The 27,444-nt window shown below is 40.7% G+C and overlaps 1 non-coding gene across 1 annotated transcript; it reads right to left on the reverse strand.

Annotated features, from left to right (window-relative positions):
• Positions 1-9,841: 9,841 nt before the first annotated feature.
• LOC114810592 lies at positions 9,842-9,979 on the reverse strand. Its single transcript, XR_003758288.1, has one exon. It is a non-coding gene; the product is annotated as a small nucleolar RNA SNORA7 (small nucleolar RNA).
• Between the last annotated feature and the right edge of the window lie 17,465 nt (positions 9,980-27,444).

Consider the following 27,444-nt stretch of genomic DNA (forward strand, 5'->3'; position numbering starts at 1 on the left):
TTCGTTGTGGGCAGGGATTGTCACTCTTTATTGCTCTATTGTACTCTCCCAAGAGCTTAGTAGAGTCCTCTGCACAAAGTAAACACTTAATAAATACTACTGAATGAATGGACTGAATGAACGTGGAAAATGGACTCTGTCCCATCTGATTATCTTGTATCTACCTACTACTTAGAACAGTGGAGGACACATAGTAAGCTGTGAACGCATAACATAAAAAAGCGCTCAGTTTTGTGTTCTGCACACAGTAAACACTCAAGTGATACAATTGACTGATTGATTGAATGTTCAAATCATGATAGACTCAAAGGCTGGACTCCATATCGAATATCAGCATTGAATTTTGATTTTGGAATATAACAACGTATCACTTAGCCAAAAAGAATAGTATGTCTAATATGCTCCTCAACATTGTGTTAATGTATCTCCTTTCCTTTATAAATACATTGAATACAACTGGGCTCATATGCATATCAACTTGCACACATGAAATTATGCTCAGGATTTTCACTGACTTCCATTTATGCATAATTAAATCCCTTGGCACTTTACCTCTTTCTCTACACTTAAGTGTAGAGGTAAACAGAGAAGTAGAACACCAAACCTTGCTTTTGCCCTTTAATAATGACCACAGGTTATTTTCCTTTCTAGAAATAGATGCCAAGTGTTCTGCTATCAGTGAAATACTCTTGCAGTGTTATCCAGGAGTCAAGGACTTTTCACCATGGTGAAGTAAAGTGTTTCAGGGGTTGAAACAGCTTTATAGACCTCTAATTGGGAAATGTTAAAAATGCAGAAAAATGTTCAATGAACTTTATAGTAGAATTTTATGATGTTATTATTAGCAACACTACAGGGAAAGTAATGTGCATTCTTATACTGTGTCTTCACCTCGTGTTTAACATCAGTTTGTAGCCAAGTTGATACTTTCCATGTCGGGTCAGCATTTATGCTCCAGGACTGCCTCCTGTCTCCTTCTACCTGTCCTTCTCTTTGACCCTCCATTTTTCTTTACATCCTTTTCCCCATCTTCTACACAGCCTTTAGACCCTTCCAAAAGTTCCTGTGGCACTTGATGAGTGGTCTTCTCCTCCACTCTGATCAAATTTCTCTGTGTTGCTTATCATGTAGTTCACCAAAATGCAGCTGGAAGGAACCCCTAGGATCTATTCCTCTCCAGGCCTGTCTTCAAGCAGGGATACAGTAAACCATCCTGGACAGATGGATGTCTTTACTTTTTATAGAAAAGAAAATTTCACAACTTTCTTCGATAACCAGCTATAGTGTTTTACATCCCATTCTGTCAGAAATGTTTTTCTACTGGTACAATAAACTCTTCCTGCCATAATTTAGGTCACTTTCCTCTAGTTCCACTGTCCTCAGAGTTGGAAAACAACTGGTCATTATTTTCCATATAACATATAGCATATTTCATATGGCCCTGCCTTCTCCTCCTCCCAGTCATCTTTTCTTCAAGATAAATAAGGCAGGTGGAACAAAGAACACAGCCCAGATCTTCTGCCACTGGGTGCATCTTACCTGGGAATTTGATGCTGCTTTGGTATATTATCATTGGTATTTAATTGTTCATTCATTCAACAATATTTAAATGCCTACAGGGAACTCAGATGAGGAGCAAAGTCAGAGTATAGTGGATGTCGGAGCGGGTGGTGACAAAGGGCGATGAAAGTAGTTAAATATTTCCCTCTGCCAAACTTTGAGCACCACAACAATACATCCTCTAGATTGCAAGGTCCTCGAGGGAAGGAACCACATTTACTAGCTCTATTGTACTCCCTTAAGCATACAGTACAGTGCTGGCCATACGGTAAACACTCAAAAAAACCCACTGATTGACTGATTAGATTGCATACCATAAGATTGTCATATGAAATTAAGGGGTGGCAATTTTTTTTACCCACCTCAGAGCAGCCATATATCTGGTTGGTTCCACTCACAGCTGGGAGAGGAAGACAAATGTATGTAAATTGGCAAATGTAAAATGTTTCACAGAGCATGAGAGTTGATACAAATAAAGACAGAGTGGATAAACACCTATCAAATAAATGAAGAAACAAATGTGCAGAGGTCTCCAAAGGAATGGTGCGATCAGGAAATTGGGGAGACTATTCAGGTTAAGGATTCAAGAAGGGACTAACTGGTACAGATCCCCCATGCTGTGGGTGCAGGCAATATTCTATAAATGCTAATTCCTTTCCACTTGGCAATGGACCGAGCAACTATGATATGCCTAATTATCTCCCAGGTTTTACTCTTGTCATGTAGTTTCCAAGGTGGATAAGTTTAGGATGAAAAATTCACAAAGGCACATGGAGGGAGAATGTCCTCACAAAGCCCTTGGTGAGGCTGATGCCTAATGAGGAGCATTTAGTTTCAAGATAAATATAAAACTCAGTTTCAAGTGTCGATGGAATAAAAGAGGATGTATGCAAATGAACTTCCTGACAGGATGTACGACTCACCAGCCTTTTTTGACTGGAATACTTCATTTGTGAAGCATGTTTTCCCTGGGGGGAGTAAAACAAGATTTGATTCAGTTTTTTTCCTAAATTAAATTAAACGAAATGGTCATATGGTCCCCAAGGGGAGACATACTTCAGATCCTGATAGGATGATGACTTATTCCAAAGCAAGTAACTTTTGAATAAATTGGAACTGTCTATGACAGAGACTGAGGTAGTGGAATGAATTAATGTACTGGCTTAATGAGCAATATTGTTAAAGATCTATTCAGAGGGACTAGGATCTCAGCAGAAATTGGCTCTCACTTTTCATTCAGAAGTGGATTTCTGCAGCCAGATTTGAGTGTACTTAATTTTAGGGTTTTTTGTATTTGTTGCCTCCTCTTTTGTAGGGAAACTGTATCTTTTTATGCATTTCTATTTTTTAGGACTACCTACCACACTTCCTTCCTGGTGGTTAATGTCTTGTTTTATCAACCTAATTGACATGAGCGTATCTGCTTCCCCCAGTTATTTTGAGAGTAGGTCAGTATTTATTGAGTTTACGTGTTTGCAGAGACAGATGTAGGAATTACCTCAAGCTTCAGACAACCCATGAAAAGTACAACCCAGAGATACAGTTGTTATTGTGTTGATGCTTTAACCCAGGCTACAGCCAACTCACTATATTAGCTGTTTTCTTAGCCCAGATTACAGCCACCCCAGACATATAACCTATATTTTGATGTCTTACCCTTCCCAAAATCCCACTTTCCAGAGTGCTACATGCTATCCCTCCCCGTATCCTCCCCAGCTGGACTGAGGTGAAGAAATCAACAATGAATATATCTAAGGAGAAGTCCGGTGTTCAGTCTATGTCTGATGTTCAAGGCCTAGAATAGAGCCCTGAGCTGACAATTAGAGAAGTTATTGAACATGGGAGGCAACTTAATTTATAAATGAATGATCATTCTTCTTTTATCTCTTTGTATGCTTCTTATTGAACTCTTTTGTTGGTTCTACTACTGCTCCCACTCCATAACTGTGGATACCCTCAAAAACTTCCAATGTTTGCCCATTCTTATCTGCATTAAGTAGAAAACTCTGGGTGCATCTTCTCCTGGAAGTCTTCCCTGATTACTATCTCGACTTCACACACCTTTCTACTGACTCTCCTGAAAAAGAACTCCTCATCTTCCCTCTCAAACCCTGTCCTCCCCCTGGTTTTCTGATCACTTTGTACAGAACCACCATCCTTCTTGTCTCACAAGCCCATAACCTTGACATTATCCTAAACTCATTGCTCTCAATCAACCCACATTTTTAATCTGTCATTGAATCCTGTTGGTTCAAACTTCACGGCATTAATAAAATCTGCCCTTTCCCCGGCATCCAAAATACTATTACATTACTTAAGAAAGTACTTATCCAAGTACTTACCCTAATCTGCCTTGGCTACTGCATCAGTCTCCATGCTGACCACCCAGTCTCCTATCTCTCTGCCATGAACTCCCTGGCTCAAATGTCTAACATGCGTAACGATTCTGTTATATTGTCCTCTCCCAAGCACTTTCTACAGTGTGCTGCATACAGTAAGCACTCAATAAATATGATTGATTGATTAGTTCACTTTAAGGAGTAAAGGGTTAACTAACTCATTTTTTCACAACATGTTAGGCCACATTGCCAGCAGGGGTGGTGGGAATCTGACTGAAATCTTCCACCCATTTCACATCGCTCCCCGCAGATGACTACAAAGGACAGCCACAGAAATGACTGGCACATCTCTAGGCCCAGACTAGCATAGATTAAGGGATTTCCCCTTGATCATTAATCACTGAATTTTCTTAATCATTTTAACTTCAACAGTTTGGATACAACAAAAACAAAAACTCAAGGTATGGTCTGAGCAGAATCCATACAGAATATCGAGAATTTTTCCAGTATTACTTTTCAGTGGTATTTATTAATTGCTCAACAATTTGGTTACAACAAAAACAAAAACTTAAGCTATGGTTTGAGTAGAATCCAAATAGAATATCGATAATTCCTTTTTTGTTCTGTTTTTTAATGGTATTTGCTAAGCACTCAACAATCTGGTTACAACAAAAACAAAAGCTCAAGGTATAACAAAAACAAAAGCTCAAGGTATCATTTGAGCAGAATCAACTTAGAATGTCGAGAATTTGTTTCTGTTTTGCTCATACTATATGCCAGGCACTGAACTAGGTGCTACAGTAGATGCAAGCTAATCAGGCTGGACACAATCCATATCACAGATTGGGCTCACAATCTTAATCTTCATTTTATAGATAAGGTAACTGTGGCTTGGAGAAGCGAAATGATTTGCCCAATGACACACAACAGACAAGTGATAAACCGGGATTAGAATCCAGGTCCTTCTGACTCTCAGGCCCATGCTTTGTCCACTAGGCCATGCTGCTTTTGAGAGTTTGGAGGAAAATCCTGATTGAAACTGTGTTTTTCCTCTCATCCAACACTAGTAGTGAAAAAAGGACAACGGTTACTGCTCTGACATTTTCCCCAATCTTGTTTTCCCACTACCATTAAAGAGCAGTACCAACTCAAGACTAAATCTAGCTCAACAAATACCGATCCATTAATTGAATTGAGAAATCTTAAATTATTTTACTTTCTCAGCTACCAAGACTTTCAGGTATATCATTAAATAAGGAGTACACATTATCAATTCCACAGAATTATAAAGAGCATTTCATTTCACACATGTGTGCTATTCACTGATCAGCAGTATATATTGTGGTATATCTAGTGGAATATACATTGAAATAAATTACAGATAGGGATGTGGCAAAGTATAGGGATATGCACATAAGTGCTGTGGGGGTTAGGGTGAGGTGCATATTATGTGCTTAAAGGATACAATCCAAATGCATTGGCAACACAGAAGGAAAGAAATTCTAATCCTGAGTCCATCACTTGACTACCATGTGTTCTTGGGCAAGTCACTTAGCTATGTTTCAGTTACTTCATCTGCAAAATGGTGATTGAATCCTTCTCCCTCCAATTTAAAGTGACAGTCCCATGTGGAACAGAGTATGTCCAACCTAGGGGGCCAGGTTGGGGAAGGGGTCCTGGAAGAGATGTGACTTTAGTAAGGCTTTGAAAGTGGGGAGAATGGTGGTCTGCCTTATATGAAGGGGGCAGGGGGAGTTCCAGGAAAAAGGAAAGAAGGATGTAGACAAGGGGTCACTGGTGAGATAGAGGAGATTGAAGTACTCTGGATAAGTTGGCCCTAGAAGAGTGAAATGTACAGACTGAGTTGTAATAGGAAATAATCAGGGTAAGGTAGGAGAAGGCAAGTGCTTAAAACCAGTAGTAAGGAGTTTCTTTTAAATGTGGAGGTGGATGGGCAACCACTGGAGGTTGTGCACAGGGAATGTGTCCAATTCTTTTGTATTGTACTCTCTCCAAGCTCTGCACACCATAAATGCTCAATAAATACCATTTATTAATCAAATGATTCTAGCTTTGAATTTAGATATTTCAACTTTTTTCTATTAAGCTTTCAAACGCCTGTGTTTTCTTCAGAACCTACTGCTTGTCTAACTAATTATCTGCCTAGATTGCATGCTAATCCATTAGATTGCAAACCTACCAACTCTATTGTATTATGCTCCCAAAAATGCTGAATGCACAGTAAGTGCTCAGTGAATGCCACTGATTGATTATCAAACTATTCATCTATATACTGACTATTCATCTATTTAAATATTTATCTAACCATCTTTCATCTATTGAACTTTCTAACTACCATCTATTGATTGTCATCTTTTGTCTGACAATATCTTCATCATAATCGAGACTCTAAGCCTCGGAAGGGTCAAAGGTTGGAACCTTACAAATAAGTTAATCTCCACGTTAATCGTACTTATAAATATGCTTTCCCCAAACTCCTGGCAGTTCACATCATTCATTATTCAAGGCACTTGACAGTATACTTTGCCTAGTGTCTTCTCTCTCACTTTTCAGAGGAGACCAAAAATCCATATCTCACAGATTTTTGTTCCACTAAATGATCATTTAAATGTTCAGATCTGAACCCCTGGAATTTTCCATCTGTCTTTCATCTGCTGAGCTGTTACAAAAAGGCTGTGCTATGAGAAACCCTGCAGGGCTGGCTTTACCAGTGGGTGTAATTGAGAATCTGTAGCTAACACTCTAAGAAACAAGGAAAGGGGATGGTTAATAAAGGAAGAAAAATCTAGATCAAAAAGATATAAACACATATCACAGTTTGATCTCCAAATGGTGTGTTTTTATAATACATTTGCACATTTTCAAGACCTGTTCTCCTGGGGGTTTCTTGTAAGGAACAGAGGAATCCTGTGAGTTACAGGGAATGGAGCTAGTTTATAAAGGGATGGGAAGGAGGTGGTAAATTGCCATTTAAATAGGGGAAATAATCTTAAAATGAAGTAAATTTACACCAATCATTGGTAGAGGTCAAGGACATTTTTAGCTCAAGTGAGAAACAAATCAAAAGAATACCAAGCAAAGAGAACTTAAGCTAATGTAAACTTGGTTTTTGTTTTCATTTCCAAAATGAAACTTCCAAACTTGGAGATCACTGCATAGACTGTCCAAGGCAAATTAAGGAAAATAATTACTGCAGCTGATGAAGCAGAAAGTCTATTACAGCTAAATGCTACTTCACAGTACACAGTCCTGAAGGTTCTGAACTAAATGCATTTTTCAGCATCTTCAGGGTGGTAGATTAAATTAAGTTTTTAACCACTTTTCTCCTCCCTGTTCCTTCTTTCCTTTTCCATCTCTTTCTTCTGCCTCTCATTCACAATTTCATGGTCTGGTTTAAGTTTCTGTCTGTCTTGAACAGAACCTCTTGACATTTTAACTAGTCTCTTTTGCTTTGGTAGGATCTGTGTGCATGGAGGGAAGATGAAGCTTCTCCCCTTCGTTTGAAGAGGCGGAGAAAGATAGAAAAACACACCTGGGAATACTGATGGCAGTTCTGTATTATGGTCAGTCAGTGGACATGCAAAAGTTCATTCCAAATGATCCTGTTGAAAGTTGGGATGGGAATTGTAGGGAAGAAAAGGAAAATTACCTGGATGCAAAGGGGCTTACTCATGATAAAATGATGATTGTGATACATGGTAAGAACAAATTGCTTGCCCAGAATTGTACTAAGCTCTGGACTAGATGAAAAAACATAGGCCTTGGAGTCAGAGGACCTCTAATTCCAGCTCCAGCACTTGTCTGCTCTGTGACTTTGGACTAAGTTGCTTAATTTCTCTGAGTCTCAGTTACCTCATCTGTAAAATGTTAAGACTTCGAGCCTCACATGGGAAAAGGAGTGTGTATAACCTGATTAGTGTGCATCTACCCAAGCATTTAGTACAGTACCTGGCACATAATAAGCACCAAACAAATGTCATTAAAAGAACAAACTAACAAAAAGCAAACAAACATGTCAGACACAGTCCCTGTCTCACGCAGGACTCACAGCCTAAGTGAGGAGAATATTGCATCCCCATTTTACGGGTGAAGAAACTGAACCTCTAAGAAGTAAAGTGACTTACCCAAGGACACACAGCAGATAAGAGGCAAAACTGGAATTGCAACTCAGGTTCCAGGCCTCTGCTCTTTCTAATAAACCATGCTACTGCTTCTTGAATTTCTTTGATCTTTTTGAACCTTCTTAGAGGGTGATTCTGGGCATGTCCAAACCAATGAGTAGTCTTGATAAAGATGGGAAAGGATTTCTACACTCAATTTATTCCTCCTGACCCTGGATGAGTGGAAAAATCTCTAGGCTAGGGAAATAGGGATTGATGATCTAATCCGGAGATTATCTGGTCAACATTTTAGTTTGTGCTTTTTTCTGTCTCTATTTGTGATGGGGATTAAATCTTGTTTGTTTACCCTGCCCATTTGTGGGGGCAGCTCATTCAAGGCCTATGTAGTTTTCTTTATTATGATTATTATATTTGTCAAGCACTGTTAGAAACACTGAGGTAGATACAAGCTAATCAGGTTGAACATAATCCCTGTTTCACATTCAAATCACAGTCTTAATGTAATCCTGGCTGTCATTTCTACATATTCCTTCAATCCTTATAAATATAGTCAGCTCTTAATAGATACCTTTGTTATCATCATATTGGTACCCCAAGCACTCTGTTGTTACCTTTGGAGAGGGACCCCTAGGTTAGATGGACCATTTGGCCTGGAAAGTCATAAGAATTGGTCAGGAAGAACAGGAAGTTGATAAACAGAATAGTGGACAGAGATTGAAATGCTCAGTGTTGGCCTTTAGAAGTGTCTGATGTTTCACACTGTGGTGAACTGATGCTAGGACAGATGTTAATATCCCTATTTAACTGAGGAAGACACTGAGGTATAGAGAAATGAAGGAACTAACTCAAAAGTACCTCAGTAGTAGTAGTAGAGGAAATCATATTTATTAAGCCCTAACTGTGCAGAGCACTGTACTAAGCACTGGGGAAGAGTATGTTGCTATGTCGAATCTAGGAAGACTGCAGAGTCTCTGGATCTAAGTATAGTTTACTGAAGCCCCACATCATCATGTGCAAGCGATGGGCCAATCCACCACCACCAATGGGCTGACCCAGGAAAATTCTGTCTACCACTCTTTAAGCAGTATTATCCCACTCACTGGATGATGCAGTCTTGAAAACACATTCCATTTCCCACTCCCTGGTTCCACTCCTATCCTGTCCCCAGCACCACCTTTACTTCCTCTTTTTGCTGATTGCTTATAGGGACCTTGAAGTAAGTATATCTACTCATACGTAAAAACTTCTTCTAAATTTGTGAGTGATTCTCTTTTTAGCCTATCTTCAAGTCCTCCCAATCAGAACAACTTGATGGGTGTGTCACGTTGTGTATCTGTTTGTTAGCTTCAGAAGGTGAAGAGAATAAATACGTTGAAATGCCTGTAAAAGTTCATTTCACCTACTGTTTCCGAGACCTATATTAGCGATAAATAAGATTTAGAAGACAACTGCAGCATGAGCCTTTAGTCTTGAAGCAGGGTGGCTTAGTGAAAAGAGCCAGGGATTGGGATTTAAGATTAGTTAATCAATTCATCAAATTTACTGTAACTAGAGCACTGAACTAAGTGCTTCTTGTTTTGTCTTTGGTTTTCAGGTCATCTCCGACCCAAATTGACGCCATGGACACATCTCTCCCAGACTGCCCTGCCTCCATCTGCAATCATTCTGGTAATGTAGCCATAGAGTTTTCTTGGTAAAAATACAGAAGTGATTTATGATTGACTCCTTCTGCACAGTAAACTTGAGTCTCCACCCTCGACTCTCTCCTAAGCTGCTCCTGCCCAGCACAGGTAAGTTTTGACTTGTAGCAGATTGTTTTCCACTCACTAGCCACTGCCCAAGCTAGGAATGGAATGGATATGCCTCTGCTTGACTCTCCCTCCCGTAGTCAATACTGGTGGAGTACTGGAAACTCTCCAGGTATGACCCTGAAAGGGGGACTAAGTGCTCCTGAGAGTATAACAGAATTGGCAGACACACTTTCTGCCCACAAGGAGCCTACATTCTAGAGGGGGACACAGACATTAAATAAATTACATTTATGCATGTGTTCCAGGCCTGAAGGTGGGATGAATATCAAGTGCTTAAAAGGAGAGCTTAGTTTCAATTCCAGCTCCAACACTTGCCTAGCCAGGTGTGGGCCGGGATTGTCTCTTTATTGCTGAATTGTACTTTCCAAGCACTTAGTACCATGCCCTGCATGCAGTAAGTGCTCAATAAATACAATTGTGTGAATGAAAGAATGACTTTGGGCAAATCATTTTACTTCTTTGTTCTTCAATTTCCTCTTCTGTGAAAATGGAGATAGAATATCTGCTCTCTATTTCCCTTAGATTGTGAACCCCATGTGGGACAGGGACTGTGTCTGATATTCTTATATTGTGTTTACCCCAGTACTTAGCATGACTCTTAACACTTAATACCACAATTATTATTAGGATAGAGAAGGGAGGGAACAGTACAAAATAAATTAAAAAATATTTTTGTAATCCAACGAATGTACCCACTGTTCAAGGGTAAAGCTTCAAATTATTATCAATATTATCAAATTCTCACTATTTCTCCTCCTGCCTCCTCTCTTTGGAGATAACAGCAGTGGCACCATTTAGATTTTTTCCCACTCAACTCTTTTTCCGGCAGTTAATCTCCCCTCTGGCTCAAATCTTCTCCCTTCTGGCTCAAATCATGCCATCAGCAATATGCCAGGCATCAAGTGGCCAACAATGGTAGGAAGAGAGCATTAATAAGTCAAAAAGCCTTACATTTTCCAGACAAATGCTGTCCTGGACTGCCCTCACAGTTCTGGAAGCAGCATCAATAAGAAGCCAGCATCAAGGCTTTGATCTCTACTTAATAGAAAAGTTGAGGTCCAGTAGCAACTCTGAGTGAGCTCTCATATTTTCCAATTTGCTCACCTATTCATGCACAAAATAAGGAGGTATTATGAGGACCCTCCTCTAGGCAGTAAGCTCACATGGGCAGGGAATCCGTCTACAAACTCTGTCATGTTGTTACTCTCCCGAGTGCTTAGTTCAGTGTTCTGCATATAGTAGTGCTCCATAAATACCATTGATTGATTGACTGACTCTAAAGCAAGTAAGAGCAGCTGCTTCCATTACTAATAATAGTGATATTTCTTAAACACTTTCCAGGTCCCAAGCAGTGCACTAACCACTGAGATATGTACAAGATAATCAGTTCAGACACAATCCTGGTCCCGTATGGGCCCTCAGTCTATGTAGAATGGAGAACAGGTATTGAATACCATTTCCAGATGAAATAACTGAATTACAGAGAAGGTAAGTGACTTTCCCAAGGTCACACAGCAGGTAGGTAAAAGAACTGGGAGTTAGAACTCAAGTCCTCTGACTCCTGGGCCCGTGTTCTTTCCACTAGACTTTACTGTTTCTCACACTGAGCCATGGGCATTACTAATGTGAAACTGAAAGTGGGTCCTGTTCTCTTCTGATCCAGAGTACCTTTAATGCCTGTGTTCAGCCCACAGCAAGCTGCCTTATTAGTGACTGCTTGTGATATTGTGAACAACAATGAGGAAGAAACTCATGAAGGCACTGATGGGCTCTACTTCAGGACAGGTGACTGTGGGCCTATGTGGGTTGGAGCATGGAGGGAGGCATGGGCTTCTTTCACTGTTTTACCCGGTAATGGGCCTGGACCAATCAATGACTGCCATGAGGAGTCACAGCTGTGATGCCTAAGGCAGATCAAAGGCAGTCATTTTGAATTACGAGGAAGCACCTGGAGCAAAAGCAAAAGCATGCGGAGAGAAGCAACACAGGAGAGCAGCAGAAGCAAATCAAGCTTTGAAGAAAGCACACAGGGGGTAAGAATTCAGGAAAGATGCACGTGGAGAGAAGGAAGCAGGAGAGCAGCACTCAAAAGCAGCAGAAGGCAGCAACACTTAGAAGCAGTAAGGCCTCCTTTGCCCCAGACTGCTATTGGACCCTAGGTGGAGTGTAGTGAGTGAGTGTATGTATGTGTCACTCCCTTGCTTGTTGGCAAAACTAAATAAAAAACTTTCTATAGTAACCTTGGTGATCAAAAGTGTGGTTTGAACTCTACTAAATGTCACTGAGGCTCCCTGGTGCAGGAAGGTCCTGGTTGACACAAACCAGAGGCTCGCAACAATGCAAGCATCATTAAAGACAGCTTAGTTCTGGAGCCCAGAGATATTATAGTGTTGGACTATAAGATCACTGCTTTCTGAACATTTATGCTGTTTGGCAAGGGTTGGTTTTCCATGCACTCAACCATAGAGTTAATGGTCATTTAGGCTTCTTCTCTATGGCCAAGTACAGGGACCGCCATTCCTCCATTTGGCGTGCTGCATATGTGAGATAATGTTTCTCTATTTCCCCTGAATAAGATGGTGACAGCTCACCTGGTAAAATGAAAAGATTCCATTCTGACTGGGACAAATCCAAAATTTGGGCCAACCAAAGTGTGACCAGCTTTCTGATTATAGGACCGTTCCCCTAAATGTAGATGTCTGGTCATCTTAATAGTAATTGTGGCATTTGCTCAGTGCTTCCTATGTGCCAGGAACTGAACTAAGCACTGAGATAGATACAAGATATCTGGGTTGGACCCACTGCCTGTCCCACATAAGATTTACAGTCTTAATCCCCATTTTACCGATGAGGTAGCTGAGACACAGAGAAGTTCAGTGACTAGCTCAAGGTTACAGCAGATGAGTGATGGAGCTGCAATTACAACTCAGGTCCTCCGACTACTAGTCCCATTCTCTTTCCACTAGACCATGCTGCTTTCTTCTTCTCACCTTGATATCATGAGAGCTGTAAACACAAACTATAAAGGCAAATACTCATCAGGAGGGTAATCATGGACTAGGTGAGATTTTACTAAAACTGCAAAGAACTTAGGATACCTCTTACGACAGTAATGGAGACCATGGCCCAAAAGCATCTTTAGTGCTGCCTGAAAGTTGCAAACTTTGTTGGCCCCTTTAAGTAGGGTTTTAGATACAGACCTGGGATAGAGAAAGAATCTGTCAGAGTGATTGATGGTCCTTCCAAACAGTGTGCAAAAGTTATTTGTTCAAACTGAATCTTTTAGTTTCTATCTGCTTCCTTGATACCTTTGGCCACGAGAAACCCAGAGAAAGCTTTCTTGTTCAGTCCATTTATGCCTCATACATTTCTGGGACAGACTTGCTGTTCTTGATATTAAATATTTTGAGTAACTTTTCATTGCCACCCAAGCCCTCTTCTTCCATTTCAAATATCTAGACCACAGATACTGTGTTACTTTTACCAGAAGTCCTTCTAATTACTCTGTGAAATCCTGAATCCTTCTAATAACTCTGTGTAATCCTCCTTCTCTGTTCTTTTTCCATTTGAATATGTTCTCTCTTCTGCCAAAGCAGTAGGATGCAGTTTTACTATTTAGTTCCTCTTATATGAATTGACCCTAACATGACTTTTCCTGTTGATGGTTTTTTTTTCTCCATAGTTGTTTGGCAATAGGTAATTCTTGGAAAACAAATAAGTATGATTGAAATAATCACTGTTTTAAGGTAAAGCCCGTTATCATGAGAGATCTTACAGTATATGGAAATTTTATGTCCCGTCATGATTAAAGCAAGTGTCACACAGAGTACTTGAACTGTGGAGCTAATTCAGGTTATGTAGGACAGGTCCCTTGATATTTCAGCTCATCTGAACCTGTGTGATTAGGGTGAATAACACTATTACTAAGTCAATCAATCAACGGTATTTATCGAGCAATTACTGACTGCTGAGCACTATTTTAAAGTGCTATAGAGACTGACTGTAAATTGTAACCTCTTCGTGGGCAGGGGTAGTGCCTACCAAATTTATTGTATTGTATTTTCCCAGGGTCTTAGCACATTGCTCTGCACCCAGTAAATGGATGATAACGATAATAGATGAGGTGTGCAATGAATCAATAGTATTCATTGAGCACTACTACTTGCAGAATGCTATACTAAGCTTTGGGGAGTGTATAATACAACATAGTTAGCAGACAGGTTTCCTGCCCATAATAAGCTTAAACATTGTCTAGAGGGGTAGACAGACACTGATATGAATAAATAATTAATAATATAAAATTTAAAGATATATACACAAGTGCAGTGGGGTGGAGTGAATATCAAATGCCCAGAGGTTACAGATCCAAGTGCACAGATGACACAGAAAAACACGTGAGCTGGAGAAAAGAGTGCTTAATAGGCGAAGGCCTCTTGGAGAAGATATGACTTAATGCTTCGAAGGTGATGAGAGTGGTGGTTTGGCATATGTGGAGGGGGAGGGAGTTCCAGGATAGGGAGAGGATGTGGGAAAAGTGTCACTGGTAAGATGAGACTGGGGCAAAGTGACAGAAGGCAGGGACCGAGACAGGAGGCAGGGAGGTCAGCAAGGAGACTGATACAGTAATCAAGGAAGGATGGGATGAGTGCTTGGATTAATGTAGTACTGTTTAGATGGAGAGGAATGGATGTATTTTAGCGTTGTTGTGAACAGAATTTAGTGATGGATAGAATATGTGAGTTGGATGAGATAGAAGAGCTAAGGATAATGCCAAGATTACAGGCTTGTGAAACAGAAAGGTTGGTGGTGCCGTCTACAGTGATGAGAAAGTCAGGGGAAGGACAGGGTTTGGATGGGACAATAAGGAATTCTGCTTTAGACATGTTAAGTTTACAGTGACAGTGGGACATCCAAGTAGAGATGACTTGAAGGCAGGAGGAAATGCGAGACTGCAGAGAGGGAGAGAGATCAGGGTTGGAGATGTGGATTTGGGTATCATCTGCATAGAGGTGGTAGTTGAAGCCATGTGAGCAAAGTCTCCAAGGGAGTGAATGTGTGAATAGCATGGTACTGGGAGAGAATAAAGAGGTGGGAAATAGACATGATCCCTGTCACTTAGGAGATTCACATTCTAAGAGTTCAAGTGGGAGGATTAGAAACAGATATAGAGGGAGTGATGGAACATTAAAACACAGCATAAACAAATACAAAGAAACATGTGCTAAGAAATACCACATTACTACTACTACTATAAATAAGAGCTAAGGGTTGCTTTTCAGTTGACACATCTTGAGGTGTTGGGAATTAATTGAGGAAGACTTCCATACTGGCAGTAAAATTCTGTAAGGAAGCAATTATGAACCAGCTGTATGCTGTCTTTCCTGTGGTTAGGCACTTAGTCCAGGGCTAATTTTTTTCCAGCTAAGTTTTCTCACACTTGAAGTTTGTAGGGTTTGGTGAAAAGTTCCCAGGGGTATTATTACATTGATTTACTTCACTTGGGCTGCACATATATCTTAATAGATACTGCTTTCTGGCTGTTAAAGAAACTTCTAGTATCTGGTGAGGCCATTAATGGTCACTTTCTACAGATATGGAAATTATGGTACTCTTCGTAGATCCAATGATACACAGCTAGAAAATCATAACCAACACAACGAACATATTGGACCTAGGTCCTGGACTAGGATCCAGGTTCTAATCCTGACTCCTCCACTTGTCTGCTGCATGACCTTGGGCCAGTCACTTACCTTCTCTGTGCCTCAGTCCCTCCTAATTAGACTGTGAGTGACACATGTGGGACCTGATTATCTTGTGAATACTCCAGCACTTAGTACAGTGCCTGACAGGTAGTAAGCACTGAAATGCCAAAATATTATTTATTATTCTTACCAAATATCATAAAAAGTATTATTATTTGGGGAGGAGGGACTGGGTAGGATAGGGAATATAGGCAGTGTATCATGAGACTTCAGATCGAACTGAAAGTTAAGAGCATTGGTTCTCACCTCCCCTTCTATGACTAATGGGGCCTCAGTCTTTGGATGCACCAGAAATGTACACTGGACTCCTTGAAGAAGTTGTGTCTGTTCTCTTAATTGCCAAGTGGCACATTAGCATCATAAACAGTGCTCTGGAGCTTCTCCTGATATTGAAGCTGTGCTCATCTCAACAGATCATTGCTGGGTGGGGCATGTGAAGAGAATAGATAAGAGTTGGAAACCTAAATCACTGCTATCTGGTAGGTTGAAATTGTTCAGCTGAAAATAAAGGAAGGCACAAGAAACCTGTGAAGACTCAGTCAATATGGGAACAACTAAAATGGCACCAGGCAGTGGAAATAGCAAGGATGACAGCACAAGGGATGTTTGCATGTGCACACTATGGTCAGAATCGAGGTTACTACCTTTGGCCTTTGGAGCTATGTATAAACCTCATCACCAGAGACAACTTTAACTCTGTAGGTTAACTAGATATATACAAGCACACACACACATACACATATATGCATCATATTAGTACTTTCAATTCACCACCTTCAAGGTGTAATTTAATTAAACCTCTGATTATCATTTGTTATTCTTACCTTTCAAGATTGAATTTAATTTGCTGGACTCCATTTCTATTGCAGTGATGAAGCCTGTGCTTCTGAAACTAATTTATTGGGACAAACTGGAAGACAGTGTGGGTAATAGATTGGCAAAACACATTAAAGAACTGTGGGTTGAGAATAAGAAAAAAAAAAAGCACAAACCTCTCTATTCTTGAATCAACGTTTGAAAAGAATATAGGAGGGATTATCTTTGGAAGTTATTAGAGTGGATATATTTATAAAGATTCCTTTCTAAATTATGAATTCCATCATCATCCTGCAGATAAATGTGGAGTCATAAAGGCCTGTGTTGATTTAATATTGGAGACTGAGACTTTTGAATCAAAAGACTGAATCACATTAGAAGAGCTGGGTTAGAAATGGTTAGTCTTTGAAACCTAATACTACAGCAAATAAATCTGGCAATACAATTTAAAATTGAAAAGAAAAGAAAGATAAACGATGTCCACAAAAATATCATCCAAGTGTTTTCAACCGAACTCCTAAGTATTTTAAAATATTACTAGTTGCTCTGTATCCAAAGTCCAAATATGTAGCTTCCTCATCAATAGCTTGTGAGTTCCCATATAAACACACTTCCTAGAGAGAGAAGGAAACAATTCCAAAAGATGGTTTTGGTTCTTAGGATCTTAGAAGGAAAAGTTCACATATATATGAGCTGACATACCCCGAAGAAGGGGGTTCATCCATGGGCACTTAGATCCAGGTGCGGAAGAAAGAAACAGACACATGGATTCTTGTTATAATAATAATAATGTTGGTATTTGTTAAGCGCTTACTATGTGCCAAGCACTGTTCTAAGCGCTGGGGTAGACACAGGGGAATCAGGTTGCCCCACGTGGGGCTCACAGTCTTAATCCTCATTTTACAGATGAGGTAACTGAGGCACCGAGAAGCTAAGTGACTTGCCCAAAGTCACACAGCTGACAAGTGGCTGAGCCGGGGTTCGAACCCATGACCTCTGACTCCAAAGCCAGCGCTCTTTCCACTGAGTCACGCTGTTATGAAAGCTATGGCTCTATTGCATCAACCTATGAAAGCTGTGGCTCCAATACACAAAACATACACAAACCCCAAATCAAAGTTATTACATCCCCCAGGGTCCCATGAACAAAGTTATTACATTCCCTAGGGTCTCAATGTCTCGCCCAACCACAGGGTGGCTTGAACACATGTACCAACTCTTATACCAGATGGATAGGTCCTGGAACCCCTTTCCCTCTTTAGTATTCGGTGGGTCTTTTACAGAGCCTTGGACTGGATGTTCCCCGGTAAGCCGAGCACACTCCCGGCTATCCTAGCCTCCCTTCCGGGTTGCAAGAAGCAGTGGTTTACCCAGGTGCACAAGCACAGGGGGCTTGGAAGTGGAAGCTAGGTGTTCTTATTCCCCTGACCAACTGGGCAACCTTATGGTATCACTGCCATGCTTTGGAAAAGATTATCTGCCTATAACGTGTAACATCGAGCTTCTTCCACATGCACCCTAATCTACATATAAATGTTATATGGGAATGGCTGTTGGGGAAGGTTTCTGGGAATTTGGGTAAGATATTTAGTGTCTTTTAATGACAAATTCAGGCCATATCTATTAACTATGGCCTTCTTCCTGTGACCTAAAGTCCTTCATTTTACAAAACATTTCCCCATACTTAATTAAGGGCATGTAATGATTCCCAGAAAGCACAAGATGGTGGGCTTCCCCCAAATGGAGTCCTTTTGGCTAGCTCTGATCAGACCGCTGTGAACATATCTCAGGCCGGTCTCACGATGAGCTCAGTAATTACTACTCCAATTACAACTACTATCCTGATGATCAAAAATGATGAACATAATGACAAAAATAGAAGACTCAGTAAGATCATGAGATGAGGGGAAACCAATAAAATGGCATTCAGTATTGCAAACAGTAAGTCTGTTAGTAAAGCAAAGATAGTTTGTCTGTGAACACTTATATTTACATTCATGCCCATATGCCTGGGAAGAATATGCTGAGTGCTCTCAATATGTGTTAAAATACATTTTGAATATGTATAAAGGGATACATTTTCCTGTGTCATCTACGCACTCTTGTTGGGTCGCTTTGAAACCAACAGCATGTTTTGCAGGTGGCTGGAGCCCACATAAGCTCTAGAAAATTGTTAAAATAAGTAAAAAATGGGGATTTAAACCAACTAGGAGGATAAACCAGTCTTTAGGGATTGAGATAGAAATGTACTTGAAATGAACATCTTCTGCTAAGTGTGAAATAGGGGCAATGGGACCAAATGGAGAAAAGAAACTTGATAAAAAAAGAAAAATTAGGTTCTACTAGCCACTTACGGTGCCTGTAATTTTATCTTCTCTAATATATCTTCTCTCTAATCATTGCCCAGACGTCTCATCCCACATCTGGTTGGTTCCACGTCACCTACACTGATGTTCAGGAACATAGTCAGGAGCCCAGTTTTGAGGCAATATCATCACAAAACCCTTTTCTAGTTGGAAAGGGGAGGAGGGCAGGGTACCTCACAAGGTGTTGAATTGGGTACTAAAGAGGTGGATACTAGAAGCAAGAAAAACATTTTGAAGATACAGTGAAGCCCAACTTCAGATGATGTTCCCATAGATAAATTGCAAGGAGACAAAGGAGCCAGGATTGTAGCAATTATTAATGGGGCTGCTCTTTTAGAATAGAAGCAGAATCAAATATAAAGACAAGCAGCATTTGCAATAGCAGAGTGAAGACTAATCTTGATAGGTACCCAGTGTGGCTAAGGATTGTCAGAACTTGGTTCTTTCTTCATACAATTGTCATCTTGAGAAGCACTGTGGTTTAGTGGAAAACGCAAGAGCTTGGGAGTCAGAGGACCTGAATTCTAATCCAGCTCAGCCACTTGTGTGCTATGTGACCTTGGGCCAGTCACTTAACTTTTCTGTACCCCAGTTTCCAGTAAATGGAGATTAAGACTGTGAGGTCCTTGTGGGATAGGGACTGTGTCCAACCTGATAATCTTGTATCTACCCCATGCTTAGTATATGCCTGGAATACAGTAAGCTCTTAACAAATACCAAAGTTATCTTCAGACACAAAACCCATTTATCTATCTCTTTAAAAATGAACATATTAATGATTTGATGTTTTATGTGTATATTTTCCATTTAAATGAACATATTTGTGCATTTATTTTTATATTTAAGTATTGTATTATGTTGGAAAAAAGCCCAATTTCCTGGTTTCATGGGGGTAAAAAATGATTAGGAAAATTCCTCCTGAGGCTTCCCAGACATCAGATAGAACAATTTTCCCCTTCGTTTCTGAAGCCTGTGTGCATTTTAAATCAAACCAAATCCCTGTGTCTGAGATTCATTTACACTTTTCTCATTAAAAGACTGTTGGCTAAGGGCTGATTGGAGTCCAAAAGGCCTCAAGTGACTCTTTTATAAACCCCTTTGGGGTGTCCTTAATTTTCCCTTTAAGCCAGGAAGTCAGTCCTCTAAAGTAAATCAGAAATTAAGTTGAAGGGTTCCAAATTTGACTCAACTCCAAATAGATCAACACATAATGACTTTGGATTAAGGAAAGATGTGTATTTATTATCACCTAAGGTATGGCAAGAATTTTTTTGGTATGGCCACCCCATTCTACGAATTGACATCCCCTTTCCAATCGTGCCTTTTTACTTCTTCCAGGGTTGATTAATTTTTTAACTCAAAAGGACGGTTGAGATCTGTTCATTTCATGTTCAAACTTACCTCCTTTCAGGGCCAAATCAAAGCAGATACTTATGGGCCTGAAATCCAGGGACCTAGGCTAAGCAGAAAGGGTGTGAACCCTCCACACTGTGGCCTCCAGTGGCTAAATCCTGTAGACTGCAAGCTTTGCACACTGCAGGTACTCAATAAATACCACTGATTGATGAATTTGAATAACTACTGCCACTGCTCTGGTCCCTCGCAGCCCAGACTTTCGCTGTCCTTGGTGTAGCTAGATGTAGCATGTTTCTCCAAAATCACTTCCCCTTTTGTGGCAGTATTCCCTCCCTCCCTGCAGCCTGTGACTATTACCAGGGTCAGAATACAGGAGACATATAGGAACCACAATCTAGAGGAGTACAGGAAATCACAGCCCCCAGCCACATGGGCAAGAACATCTCCCCGCTGTGTGAGACACAGCCTCCTGCAGATGAACTCAATAGACCCTGATTCAGCTCCCTAAAGTTGTGAAGGGGAAGGAGTTCCCAGATGACAGAGAGAGAAGTAGTGGGGAAGGAGGAAGACCATCTCCTCAATTGTCTTCTCTTTCCCTTGTCCCCAAAACCCTTGGCTGCAAAGTAGCTAACCCAGATAGAGGCACACCAGCTGCTTTTCAGAAAGCACCTCACTATGGTCGAACATGCTAATAGTGTATATCTGTTTGGGCAGAGGGGCTGTGCAGGAAGGTTTGTGCAGGGGTGCAGGGGGTGGTTCCTCACCAGTTCCTAATCAGTTCAGCCTGAGAGATGAGATCTATCATTATAGACAGAATGAGCTAATGATAAGCAGTGTGGCTTCATGGAAAGAGCACAGGCTTGGGAGTCAGAAGTCATGGGTTCTAATCCTGCCTCCGCCACTTGTCAGCTATGTGACTTTGGACAAGTCACTTAACTTCTCTGTACCTTTCTTACCTTATCTGTAAAATGGGGATTAAGACTGTGATCCCCACATGGGACAACCTGATTACCTTGCTTCTACCCCAGTGCTTAGAACAGGGTTTGACACACAGTAGGTGCTTAACAAATACCATCATCATCATTATTATTATTATCATTATTAATTATGAAATCACACATCCTAAAGGGAATCCCACAAAATCTATTAGCCCTGGGTCCATGGGAAACTTTGCTTGGCCTACTAGTGTCAAATAGATTTTGCTGCTGTATTGTTGGTCTGGGAAATAGAAGAAGCAACATGGCATAGTGGATAAAACACAGGGCTGAGATTCAGACATTAAGGGTTCACATCGCGTCTCTGCCATTTGTCTACTGTGTGACCTTGGCCAAGTCACTTCACTTCTCTGTGCATCAATTTCCTCATTTGCAAACTGGGGATTGAGACTGTGAGACCCAGTTGGAACAAGGACTGTTTCTGACCTGATTTGCTTGCATCCAACCCAGTGCTTAGTACAGTGCCTGACACATAGTAAGTGCTTTATAAATGTCACAATAATAATGATATATTATTATTAAGATGGAACTGATAAAAGACAGTTTGGTGATGGCAGGATTAGGATCAAGTCTTTAAAATGATCTTCCTTTCCTGTCTCTTCTCTTAGCTTTCTGTATTTAGTACTTAATGTCTTGTGGTTAACTGTTGACATGACTGAACTTCTGGGTTTTTACCTCCCCTGTTTGCATAGGTAACAGATTAGCGATTAGCGTGGCTCAGTGGAAAGAGCCCGGGCTTTGGAGTCAGAGGTCATGGGTTCGAATCCCAGCTCGGCCACTTGTCAGCTGTGTGACCTTGGGCAAGTCACTTAACTTCTTGGTGCCTCAGTTACCTCATCTGTAAAATGGGGATGAAGACTGTGAGCCCCATGTGGGACAACCTGATTCCCCTGTATCTACCCCGGCGCTTAGAACAGTGCTCGGCACATAGTAAGCGCTTAACAAATACCAACATTATTATTAGCTACTGAAGAAAAAAACCCTTTCCTTCCTACTTTGTATGTTTCTTAAAAGGCCTTAGTCTCATACTCTATAGATTATATCAAACTGCTTTCTTTTAAACCAAGTTTATGTAAGTATTCAATTATTTGGGGAAAACCCATATTAATCAGAAAACATGGGCACAGACTTTGGAAAAAAGGAATATTTAAAAAAAATGGAAATAAAAAATGGAAATTTGAAATCTATAGCAGCACCAACATATATTGAGCAATTGTCATAATCTGAATTGAGTAGATGCTAAAGAGGAAATAAATAATGATAGAGAAAACTATTCTATCAAAATAATTCATGGTTGGCAGAAAAGGTCTCTTCTCTAGACTAGAAAAATAATGTATTTGATATTTATGCTTTTTTTAAGATATTTGTAAAGTACTTACTATATGTCAAGTATGGTTCTTGGGGTAGATACAAACTAATCAGATTGGAGTTCCTGTCTCACATGGGGCTTAAAATCTAAGTACGAGGGAGAACAGGTACTCTTTTTACTGGTATTTGTTAAATAGGTTTTTTTTACTGATATTTGTTAAGCACTCGCTGTGTGTCAGACACTGTAGTAGCTGGGGTAGATACAAGCTAATCAGGTTGGACACAGTCCATCTCCCATATGGGGCTCACAGTCTCAATCCTCATTTCACAGATGAGGTAAACTGAGGCACAGAGAAGTTAAGTCATACAGTAGACAAGTGGCAGACTGACTTTAGAACCCAGGTCCTCACAGGTGTGTGCTCTTTCCTCTAGGCCATGCTGCTTCCCTGTACTTGGCACACAAGGAACTGCTCAATAAATTCATTCATTCATTCATTCAATAGCCATTTATTGACCATTTACTGTGTGCACAGCAGGTACTAAGCCTTTTACTTTGCTGCATTGTCATGCTTGGTGCAGTTTTCTCACATACCTCTAATTCTTGATCCCCTAGAAGCTTCTGCTCAAAAGAGTCACTCCTTTCCTGAAAGCGGTTGTGTCATACTGGTCTATCTTTGGCATTTTGACTCCCAGCTTTAAGCTGGGATGAACCTGTTGAGTTGGATGAGTTTCCCAGGAGTGCGGAATCATATTCTAGCAACTATATCTAGACTTCTTGTTGCTTCTTCCAGCCTGGCTGCATTGAATATATTGAACAGGATCAGACCAACGCTGCATTCCTGCTCCTCGTAATTGGTGATGGAAAATGAATTGGACAGGTCTACACAGCCCACCATGCCATCAAGTAGTAGTTTTACAACCTTGATGAACTTTTCATGGAGATCAAATGTGTTAAGTAGTTTCCCGAGTCCAGATATACCAATGATAGCAAATGGTCTATGAAGTCTGTGTAGAGGTCTTGGTCTTGTTCCCTACACTTTTCCTGTATCTCACATGGATTTATCATAAAATGATACCTTTAGACAAAATACCTCTCACCCCACCAGAGCCAAAAAGCCCCAACAATAAAACAAATCAAAATTAGAAGTAACACTGATAAAATACTATATTATCTCAAGATGGAGATGGTTTACTTAACTATCCTAATAATCTCCTTATGCTGGCTCAAAGAGCTCCCATAGTTTAGCTAACCGTAATATCAATAAACTAGAGACAGAACCCCCAGTTGGTTATTAGGATAGCTATCAGGCTAACATTATATACACTGCTCAATTAATTTGGTGGCTACTGCTATATAAATGGAATAGATCCAGGGATATACCGGTTTATACTAGCTTCCATCCCAGAGACAATCATCCATTCCTCAGGGTCCCCTCCAAAAGGGAATTAATCAGCAGTATGAGTTAATTATTTTCTTGGACTCCACCTGGGCTCCCAATAGCGGATCAGTCAGAGGTGATTCAAGAAAGAGAAGTGTGTTAACTAAGAGAAGGTAGCTAGTGAGTTAATGAGTTAGTGAGAAGCAGCATGGCCTAGTGGGAAGTGCATAGCTCTGGGAGTCAGAGGACCTACGTTCTACTCCTCGTTCTTCCACTTGTCGTCTGCATGACCTTGGGCAAGTTACTCAACTTCTCTGTGCCTCAGTTACCTTTTCGGTAAAATGAGGATTAAAACTGTGAGCCCTATGTGGGACAGGGACTTTGTCCAACTTACACCAGTGCTAAATATGGTTCTTGGCACATAGTAAGCACTTAATAAATACCAATTAAAAAAAAGTCATAGTGGAAATCAGGGGCCAGGAATTGGAAGAGAAGGGGAGAATTTAATTGCATAGACATCATATAAGTTTAAAGACTAGGAGGCTTGAAATAGGGTTTCTGCTTGTTTGTTATCTGATCAAGGAAGTCTAATGGAGCTATTAAAAAAATAGTTTCATATTAGGCTAAATGTGTTCTAGAATTTTAAAATAGATATTTTTATGATTTTTTTAAGCACTTACTTTGTACCGGGCACTCTAAAACACTAGGTTAGATACAAACTAATCAGATGGGACACAACCCATGTCCCACATGGGGCTCACAGTCTTAATCTACATTTTACAGAAGTATAAAGGACAGAAAAATGAAGTGCCCAAGGTCACACCAAGCAAGTGGTGGATTCATTTGGCGTGTGTGTGTGATTCAAGAAATCACATGTATGTGTATATGTGTGTCCCCTCTTGCCCTTAGGAGAATGGTGAAATTCAAATATAGGTCTGATTGTGACTGAAAATACCAATGTGAATCAACAGTTTTAACTACACTGTGCTCGCATTAAAATAATTCTTATTATTTTTAATGGCATTTGCAAATCCCCTGCTATGTGCCAAGCACTTTAGTAAGCATGGGCTAGATACAAGATAATTGGTTCAGACACAGTACCCATCCCACAGGGGGCCCTTTCACCACCTTTTCTGATGGTTTCCCTGAGGTAGCTGCCTCACTTACTGTTTGAGGACTGAAGATCTTGAGGTTGCGGTCTTGGCTGCTCCTCCAACATTAGAACGCTAAGTCTCACAACCGGGGAGACACTCCACAGTTATCTACCCCCACACCACTCTGGCTCACCTGACCTTGTTTGTTTCAGCATGATGGGGAGGAGACTCAAGTGCTTATGGGCATGGGCCATGTTTAAGGAAGCATGTTTAGGGAAGCAGCGTGGCTCACTGGAAAGAGCACGGGCTTTGGAGTCAGAGGTCATGGGTTCGAACCCCGGCTCTACCACTTGTCAGCTGTGTGACTTTGGGCAAGTCACTTAACTTCTCGGTGCCTCAGTTACCTCATCTGTAAAATGGGGATTAAGACTGTGAGCCCCACGTGGGACAACCTGATTCCCCTGTGTCTACCCCAGCGCTTAGAACAGTGCTCGGCACATAGTAAGCGCTTAACAAATACCAACATTATTATTATTTAATTCCCCCCAGTGTATTTTCTCCCAGTGCTCAATACAGAACTCTACAGACACAAAGTGAGCACACAATAAACACTATTACTACTGCTACTGTGAGACTTTCTCTTGTGAGAATGTTGGAAGTCTGTGCCTGTGGCTGCCTGGTAAATTGGTCCCAGGCCTAGGAGTCAGGGGACCAAGTTTCTAAACCCACCTGTACAATTTGCCTGTGGGCCGACCTTGGGAAAATCACTTAAACTGCTCTGTGCCTCAATTTCCTCATCTTTAAAATGAGGATTCAAAACCTGTCATTGTTTTCCCTTAAAATATAGGCCTCATGTGGAACAAGGATTGCATGGCCTAGAGGATAGATCATGGGCTTGGGAGAAAAATGACCGGCAATCTAATCCCAGCTCTGCCACTTACCTGCTGTGTGATCTTGGGCAAGTAACTTAACGTCTCTGGGCCTCAGTTATCTCATCAGTAAAATGGGGATTAATACTGTGAACCTCATATAGCAGCGTGGCTCAGTGGAAAGAGCACGGGCCCTGGAATCAGGACTCATGAGTTCGAATCCCAGCTCTGCCACTTGTCGGCTGTGTGACTGTGGGCAAGTCACTTAACTTCTCTGGGCCTCAGTTCCCTCATCTGTAAAATGGGGATTAAGACTGTGAGCCCCACGTGGGACAACCTGCTTCCCCTCTGTCTACCCAGCGCTTAGAACAGTGCTCGGCACATAGTAAGCGCTTAACAAATACCAACATTATTATATAGGACAAGATTCTGTTCAATATGATTGTCTTGAATCTATTTCAGTGTTAATACATAGTTGACACATAATAAACACTTAGCAAGAGCTACAGTGATTCTAATTATGGAAACACATATGACTCTTGGACTTTGAACAGCACTCCTGAGCAGTAGAGCCTGAAATTCCACTCCCTTAGTCCCATTGTTCCAGCACCTTTCATTGCATTCATTCTTATTCTTGCCTTTTCATGTTATGTATTTGTTGTCATTATTTCAATTTTTTTATATGTCTGTACCCAATCCCCCCTGTCCCCCTAACACACACACACACTCTTTATTCTTAGTTGCAAGTCCCTTGGGGTCCAGGGAAAATGTTTAATTCTCCTCTTGACATTTTGTTCTCAGAGTCTAGTGAATTGCTTTGAGCAGTAGAAGCTCAATACGTATTATTGAATAAAGGAAACCTAAGATTCTGCTAAGAATTTGAAATTCCTAGAATAACTCAGAATGCTGGAATACCAATTCAAATCTCTATTCTGCACTTCCAGAAGTGAACCATTTGTCAGCTGCATGCCCCAACTCCCTCTCAGCTTAACCGGCCTTCTCCCAACCAGTCAGACATTATCAGACCGCCTCAGTGACTTAACCTCATGATTCCACAACAGTACAGAGAAGCATCATGGCCTAGGGGATAAAGCACAGACCTGAGATTCAGAAGGACCTGGGTTTGAATCCTGGCTCTGCCACTTGTCTATTGGGTGGCCTTGGGCAAGTCACTTAATTTCTCTGTGCCTCAGTTACCTAGTCTGTAAAATTGGATTGACTGTGAGCACTATGTGGGACATGGACTGTGTCCAACCTCATTTCTACCCCAGTGCTAACTACAGTGCCTGACACATATTAACCATCACTACACACATGCTGTGGGTCATCACTCTGATTCAAATTCTCAACTCTGGCCAAGCCTCTTTGTGATCTCCATAAATCAGTCAATTGTATTTATTGAGCACTTACTCTGCTAAGTGCTTGGGAGAGTACGGTAAGTAGATAGGATCCCCACCCTCGAGGAGCTTATAGTATATTATTATTAAATATCCATTTAATTCTCCATTTAAAACTCCATTTAATTAAGGTTCTTCAGAACTGAAATTAAATCATAGGTAGGGGAAAGTCACAGAGTTTAAAGATATATACAAATAAGGGCTATCAAAGGTGGGGGTGAGGACTGGATTACATAGGTGACTGACATGT

The sequence above is a fragment of the Ornithorhynchus anatinus genome, chromosome 3, assembly GCF_004115215.2.
Source record: "Ornithorhynchus anatinus isolate Pmale09 chromosome 3, mOrnAna1.pri.v4, whole genome shotgun sequence".
Classification (NCBI taxonomy): domain Eukaryota; kingdom Metazoa; phylum Chordata; class Mammalia; order Monotremata; family Ornithorhynchidae; genus Ornithorhynchus; species Ornithorhynchus anatinus.